Below are 8583 nucleotides of genomic sequence, written 5' to 3'. Positions count from 1 at the left end.
AGAGAAGGAGGCCCATGTCCTTGGGCCTGGCAGCTGTGCGTGGATGTCTTCTGGCTTCACTCACTCGACCATCTGAGCACCCAGCTTCCGTCCTGGCACTGAGACAGACTGGGCCCTGTGGAGGGATTGAGCAGCAGACCCCCATCTCCTCCCAAGTTCTGGCAAAATCCCCTGGGGGAGGGACTTGAGGAGGATGACGATGTCTGCAAGGAGCCTTAGAGCCTCATGGGGAGCACCCCGGGGTCTGCGGGGTTGCGGGGCCAGACCTGAATGCCAGGCACCTCAGAATCTCCAGGGCAGACACGGCCACATGGGAGCTGACCCCAAGCCTGCCCACACCCATACACCAAACACGACCACATGGGAGCTGTGGTTGTGCTCCAGCACTTCTCTCGGGGGAAATGGCCTTGGGCAGCGTGCTCCATCTCCCTGTGTCAGGTCTTGTCTGTAAAATGCAGAGGCCGGAGACCAGGATGGAAGCAGCCAGTGTCTGCGGGCTGGCTCCGTGTGCGTGCCAGGGCTGGTCTCTGTGCAGGAGAGCTGAGGCTGGCATGAGGGAAAACATCCTCATTCGAGGGCACCATGCACGCAGCCCAGGGAGACGATCCAGGAGGGGCCGGGCCAGGACCTGGGGGTTCCATCCAGGATGGAGGTGTCCAGGTGAGCCTCCCAGGACTTCTCATTCGGAATGAGCTACATTCTAGCTCACTGTGCTTCCTGACGCACTAAAGAGACTTGGTTGCCATTGCTGTTTATTTTTAAGTTCAAATGCAACAAAGCTGGAGAAACTGATGTGTGTGCTTTCTTGGGGGGTGAAGCCCACCTGTGCCCCAAACCCCTCCTGGGCAGTGGCATCCCTGAACCCCAGCCCCAGGCAGCACCTGCTCTGAGGTTTCTGGGATGCGGGGCTGCCCCCAGGACGCCTTATCGCCTCCACGGGGCCATCTTCTCTCTGCACGGACTTCCCGGGGCTCTGGCTCCCCAGGGCTGAGCTCACTCTCAGTGGAGTGGGGAAGGCTCTCCTGGGATCCCAGCCTCCCTCCAGGGCCTAGAGTCCCATCCAGCCGAGCAGGACGATGGGAGATGATGCCATGGCCCTCAGGCCAAGGAGTGCATGTGGTCTGGAGGCCAGAACACCCCAATGGCCAGGAGGAAGGGCCCTGCAGGGCACGTGGACCGTGTCTGCTCAGGGACCCAGACTGGAGACTCGGGCCTGAGGGGCCAGCTTCGCACGCCCAACCCCAGTGGTGAGGTGACTGGCTGTCGTCCTGAAGCCCACGGAGGAGTCAGGCTCAGGTTCTGCCCTTGAGCTCTCATGAGCCCCCAGGTCAGCCTCTGTGGGCCCTGTGATGTCGACCACAATCACGATGACGTGAAATGTCAATGGATTGACAATCAGGACTGAGCTGACCTCGCATGAGCTGTGAGACCTCAAAGGCACAAAGGAGGTTACATGGGGGCTGGTCATTCCCCCATCAGGCCAGAAGTAGGGCCATTTAGACCAGATGTCCAGAGGGCAGGGGGAAGCCAGCCCGCCAGCTGCCAGCTGCCTCTGTCATGACCCACGGAGTTGAGCCTTGCCCACTTTCCAGTCCTGTGCATCTGGGTTCTGTTTCTTGGCACTTGGTGGACTTCTACCATCCATGGATCATTCACAGAGTGGAAGCTATGATGCTGCTGTAGGGTTTCATCAGTGTTCTCAAAAATTCCCACATCTGTGGCCAAGTTAGGGTGATCAGTCCCAATTAACGGAGACGGGGAAAATAAAACATAAAAAATGTAAACAAAACCGTGAAGCCGCCTTAAGTTCTTGGCAGAGGCCACGATCACACTTCATCCAACAGGACCGATGGGTGGAGTGAGCCGAGTGACGGTGACCCCCATTTCTGCGCAGCAGCCTGGCAGGGCTTCCGGAGCTGGCCGCCGGGGCCAAGGGTCTGAGGGAGTCCCAGTGGGGGATTGAGAGAAGCAGACACAGCAGGTTGCCCATTCCTCACAAAGGTGGGGACAGGAGGGACTGTGAAGGTCCCATGGGCTCTGTCCTCCATTTTCGCCCTTGAGCTTAGAACAGGGCTTGGCACATAGTAGGGGCTCCACAAACACTGCTGCAGGAACAGCAGTAGCACTGAACCAAGGGTTTAGGCCCAGAGCTGTCTGGCTGGTGCTTGCTGCTCCCTGATCTTTGTAGGCAAGAGTGGGTTGTTGTACACACACGCACACACCCCATGTGGCGTGAACAGGAAGCAAGGCTGTCTCTGTCGGGTTTAGGAGACTTGAGGGTGGCTGAGGGAGAGGTTTGAGAACGTTCCTTGAATGGGCCAGGTCCAAGGGGACAGGAAGTTCCTCGGGTCATATGAAGATCGGGAGCTTGACAAACATATGATAACATCTGCGTCCTTTCACAGGAAGTGGTGGTCCCCAGAGATGTGGGATAATCATGATCATGACTCCCACCATGGGCGTGGACCTGACCTGGCCAGCACAGGGTGCTTTCTGGGCTCAGTGTCCATGTAAGCAGGCTCTTTGGGGCCCAACCCCAGGCGACCCTGGGCGTGGAGCCTCAACAGGGCTGGTTCCAGGTTTTGTCAGTTCTAGCTCTCCAACCTCGAGCTGCCCTAACTTCTGTAAACCTGTTTTCTCTTGCATAAAACTTGGGGGAGAATGAAATAAGAAAATGACCTTCCTCTTACTACTTTGTCCTGGGCTCCATGTTGGAATCCCAGAACCAGAGTCAGACCCTCAGTCCCATTTAGAAAGAGCAGTGGGGGGTGGTCGAAAACACTTTCCCAGCTTGGGGAGAAGAGCATATCTCTGGCTCCATCCTGCTTCTGATTCGGTAAGGTCCCTATAAAGACTGAATGAAGTAAGGTGAGTAAATCATGGAGTCGGAGACTGGCACATACACGGTGTCATGAACAGCAGCTTCGTATAAATGTGAAGAGTTTGCAGTCCAGCAGCCATGCTTGCAGCCAAAAGCCCACATATCCCTTCCCCGAGCAGAACGAGCAAGGACTCAGAGCTGGAGGGATGGTCGAGGCGTTCTGCTGAGTAGCATCTAGCCAATGTGACCATTCCTATGCTGGAGGTGACCTTGTCAGGTGGAACAGGTGCCCCTGTCCACCAGACCACACCTTGACCTCCAGCAAGGACCTCTAGTGACCTTCACTATTGACCATGCCCATGTGTTGACAGCACTGTGGTCACTGATTTATAGGATGCCTGGCCTGGGGGCTGTCAGTCCCTCTTAAATGATCTCCTAGCCCATTTCCAGAGCAGTCCTACTCTCTGTGTCAGCCCATCCTGCTTCCCTCCCAGGACCTAGGATCTAGAGGGGTTTGAGGCCCTAAAAAGTTGATCAAACAACAAGATGGAGCCCCGGTGCTGGCCATGTCCACCAGGCACACATGTTCCAATTTCTCCCCAAAAGGGTTCAAGAGGAAAGGCTCGTTGAGTAGATGTAGTGTTATTTTGAAAACCACATCCACTGTTTGTATCTTAAATTTGCTTTGTTTGTTTGTTTACAAAGCCCTGAACCTCAGTTGCTATAAAAGGAAAAGTAGCTCAAGGTCAGGAAAGGAGGGTGTCTGTTGTTGAAATTGCATGCTCAGTGTACTTACCATCTCTGTGGCGCTAATGGACACAGTGGGCCCAGGTGGGGCTCCTAGGCTGAAGAGGGTGAATGAAGAAGGGTCCTCTCATGGCTGGTGCACTGAGGAACACGGCGTCCACACCCAGCCCTTCCTGCCTCCTCTATTTGACTGTGAGAACTGCCATGATGGCGGGCCAGTGCCTCTTGAAGCTCTGGGACCAGACAGACCCTCGCTGGCTTACCTACCGGGGCCCTGGCCCTGGGACCCCGGGGTTTTGGGAGCCTGAGTCCAGCTGGTATGAAAGCCAATCAGACCAGGGGTCAAACACATTCCAGGGTCTTTGTCCAGAGGTTGGCCGCTGTTCCTGGTAAGACAATGACCGAAGAAGCAGCAAGTGACTCTGCCCATCCATCAAAAAGTGTTTTTATTACAGAAATTTTCAGACACAGACAGAACTGGAGAGAAATATAATGAACACCTGACTGCTGCTATGGAGTTTCAACCATTATCAACTTTTGGACAGTCTGCCTCCTTCTGTACTCCACCCATGTTCTCACGTGTCCACATCTGCCATTTTCATACTTGTAGAAAATTACGTGAATTCCTCAGTTTCATTGTTCATGCTTTCTGGATTGTCTATCATTTATTTTATAGTTTTTAAAAATTTGAGGGGAACTCAATTAAGGGCCATGTATTATAATTGGTTGAGAAACCTGTTTTAGTCTATAAACCCCCTCTGTCTCTTTTTTAGATATTGACTTTTCTTTTTCTTTCTTTTTCTTTTCTTTTCTCCCCCGCCTTTTTTTTTTTTTTTTCTGGTGGTGATTGTTGTTATAGAAAATGGGCCAGGGGCACCTGGTTGGGCCATTTGGATGTGTGACTCTTGATTTTGGCTCAGGTGGTGATCTCAGGGGTTGTGAGGCTCCACACTCAGTGGGAAATCTGTAGGAGATTCTCACTCTCCCTTTGCCCCTCCCCCTGCTTGCATTCTTTCTCTCTCTCTAAAATAAGTAAATAAATATTTAAAATAAAAAAAGGAAAATGGGCCATATTTCACTGTGTTTGCTAATTACATTCTCAGGGTGTCATTTAGCCTGTTCCTCTGTCCCCTGTAGTCCCTGAACACTGGTCCTTAGATCTAGAGGCTCCAGCATGTGCTTGTGGGGCACTGATTCCAGATAATGTGGTTCCCATCCTTCTAGAGGCACCTGCTGTCTAGCTCTCTCTGTTTCTGATGGAAGCTGTCACCGACGGTCAGTCACCCTGACTCAGGGCTGTAAGACAACACCACTCCAACTTTCTCTTTCCTTCTTTCTTTATCAGCTGGAGACGTTCCACAAATTGCCCCTTAATAACAATTTGGTTGCACTGCATTTGCAGAGAAAAGGTAGGGTAAATGCTTCATTTTTATTGTTCATTTACCATTTTTCAGAATAATAAGATGGTTCTCCAGCACAACCAAAATTGACCACTTAAGTTTGGGTTATTATTATTATTATTGTTATGAACTCACAGATTAAAATGTATTTGAAGTGTTATAACCCATGGCAAATATTTTCATATTAATGCTCAGCCAGTATCTGATACTTCTGAAAAGTGAGGAAATCCTATCTGGGGTCCTCAGACTGGCCCCTCTGCACTCCCACCGCCTCACAACCATAACTGAGTCAGAGGTCCAAGCCTGATCCCTCGGGCCCACCTCCCGGAGACCTGAAACATGTGGAGGATGGATGGAGCACTTCTGATCGAAACAGACTTTGTTGCCAGGTGGGAAGAGGATGAAGGTCAATTCAACCCACTTGGGCTGGCTTCCTGGGGCCGCGGGTGGACAGGATGCCCCTGCACATGGAAGGCAGTGGGGACCAGATGTGGTCCAGTGTGAGACTGAATGAGTATTAGATGTCCTTGTTGCTGTCCCAGTCAAGAACCCCATCATGCTCAGGTCAGCCCTCCAGGTACTGACTCTGGGGAGCCCTGGGACAGAAGAAAATGACGGCACATGCACCACCACTTCTCAGAGCAAGGCCAACGTACAGCTGGGGCAGGGGCTGGAGCAGGGGAGCCGGCGTCCGATCGTGCTCCCCTGATTGCCCCACCACAGGAATGAGGGAGTCAGACAAACGCTTGCAGTAACCTTTGGCCCTCTGAGTTGGCATTCAGGCATCTGTTCAGGGGTCCCTTGGGGAACGGAATACCAGGGGAGGGGAGGTTCCAGATGCTGGAAGTGCTAGCTGCAAGGATGCCCTAGTGGGCTCACTTAGAAAAGTCTTTTGGGTGTGACATATGCTGAAATGACGAAATCTTTGGATGTTCTTGTTCCACAATGAGTCCTAAAGTGCATAGCTCTAAACCCCTATGAGCCACCCAGCTTGGGCCCTGCAGCCCCAAGGAAGACAGCCTTCCAGGGCCCTTAAGCCATGGCATGCCTGCCTGAATGCTCTCTTAAAATGCATGCCAGTTGTGAGGGTTTACGATTTTAGAGAGTCAGAGAGGTATATAAATACATCCAATCGCATTATGTTTATATTACATATGATCACTGCTTCCCAGAGAATCATGATTATACTCTTCCAATCTGTTTTCTGGGCCTGCAGTTACACTTACATTGTGTGTACACACATACACACATAGAAAACACACAGATTTTCATACAGCTACATTCACACATAAAGTACGTGTGTATATGTGCTTATATATTTATCTTTGTTAATACATATCGATGAATCAGTGGTCATATAAAATATTTGTTATTGGCACAGTTATAAACAAATGTGTCAGTGGGTCAAAGGCTCTGTAAGTACAGAATTCAATACAGGACAAACAGTAATAGATCAAAGAGCTGGTAAATGACCAGTGAGTTGATAGCCTCATAGAAATGGAAGAATGTCATGACATTCTAATACTCTAGATGTAGAAGGTAATGCTCGGTGATTGAAGAACTCATCAGAAGAACAGAGCAGGGGGCACCTGGATGGCCCAGTCCCCCCTCGCAACTGGCATGCATTTTAAGAGAGCAGACCACCTTTGAGGTCCCACGCCCAGGGCAGCCAGCCTGTTCAGTCTGCAGTGGCACTGCCTTGGAACCCGGGGATGGGTGCACAGCTCCCTCCCCAAGGTCATCCACAGAGATTTCTCAGTGGCTCTGCATTCCTCCTTCTAGTCTGGGGAGCCTCCCTGCTCCTGCTCCTGCTCTCTGCCCCTGCTCTCTGCCCCCCGAGAGGCACTTTCTGCTCTCCTCCAGCCCTGGGTCTCTTAGACTTTGGGTTACAAAGTCTTTAAACACATGGACGTTGAGGGAAGCCACCCTGAAGCCATGAACATGTGTGTCCACATGAAGACAAATACTGACAGCAGCCCCATTCACCCTCGCCCTGGCTGGCGACCATGCACAGACCCTCGGACTGCTGAGCAGGGGCACACACGGCCCTCCTAGCAGGCAGGCAGCTGCCGACACCCCTGATGGCTCCATCGAATTAATTTACTTTTGAAAAGCAATACTTTCTGAATGACCTTTGTTACTATGGGAGAGCTATTAAACCAGACTCTATTAATACCGAGTGGCACCAGAAGACCTTAATTAATCCAGCACCCAAGGGTTCCCCAGAGGCTCTAGGCTGGGCCTCTAAAAGGGCTTTCCTTCCAGGCCATCACCCTAGGATTCGTTCTGGTTGCTGTGAGTGTTGGGGGAGGGGCTCATCGGGCCTGCTCCTGCCGTGTGCCCCGTGGTGGCCGGACTGGGTGAGACCCCTGCCCTGCGAGTGGCCTCCACTGGAGCTGTGGTCACTTGGGCACCCGGGACAGCTGTCACACCGCTGTCCTCAGAAGCATCGCTCTGTACCCTGGTGCAGCTGAAGGACCGTTCCACCACGGGGCAGGGTAGGGCTCTTCTAGAGAATTTACCTGTGGGCACAGCCTCCCTGCTGCTCTGAGATCGAGGTACATAGGCTCTCGTCAACCACCCCTCAACCTGTAAGCACCTTGATTCGTCCCATGGGTCTCTCTCCTCTCTGCACTGCAACCTCTCCAAGCACAGAGGCCTGATTTTACTGGGTTTACTGGTATAGCTCCAGCCCCTCAGCCAGCGGTGAGCCCATGGCTGTGGACACTCAAGGTGGGCAGTGAACAAGCAAAGACACACGATTCAGTTCTTTCCATGGTGGAAGTGCATTCTGGAGCCCGAGGGCACCGCGGGTAGAGTAACACCTTGACAGTTGTTCCTTCCAATGTTTCTGTGAAGTTTTCCAAGCAAACAGAAGAGTTGAAAGCATTTTATAATGAACATCCAGAAACCCAACAGATGCCGGATTTGCATCACCACGTGCCCACCCGTCCGTCCGTCCGTCTGTCCCTTCTGCAACCCATCTTTTATTTTATGCATTTCAAGGTAAGTGATGGATGTCAGTGCCCATCTCCCAGGGAGTTTTGCATGAGTATCATTAGTCAGAGCCCAACGGCTGGTTTTGGGTTTTTGTGCAAGTTTCGTAGACAGTGAAATGAATAAAGCTTTCTGCTCAGGCAGCCCAGCTGAAGGCTTATCTGTCCATCCAACTGCTGCTATCATCCCACCAGGGCTGGCCTCACTCCCTCTGCTAGAGTCTCATCATGCCCTCCCTCCTCCTGGCTTGCTTCTAGCTTCGGAAGATGGGAGGTGTGGTCCCTGATGGGAGGTCTGCCTTCTTTTCTCAGCTCACAGCGGCACATGCTCCTCTGAGCATCGTCTCTGTGGCATCCCGCAAGCACACCATCGATGAGTCTGGACAGACTGCAGACTTGTGTGATCCAAACCCCGACAGATGCAGAGCATGGCCCCCGAAAGTCCCCCAGATCCCTTCCCTCCCATTCCAACTTCACGGATCCACAGAGGCAGCCCTGCTCCAAGTCAGACACTGCTGGTTAGGCTTCCCGGTTCTGGGGCTTCACATACACATAGAGTTGTGCAGAACACACTCTTGCACTCAAGGCATGCCCCACTCGGGAACGTTTCTGAGATGCA

The sequence above is a fragment of the Mustela nigripes genome, chromosome 3 (genome assembly GCF_022355385.1).
Source record: "Mustela nigripes isolate SB6536 chromosome 3, MUSNIG.SB6536, whole genome shotgun sequence".
Lineage (NCBI taxonomy): Eukaryota > Metazoa > Chordata > Mammalia > Carnivora > Mustelidae > Mustela > Mustela nigripes.
This window is presented reverse-complemented; position numbering follows the sequence as displayed.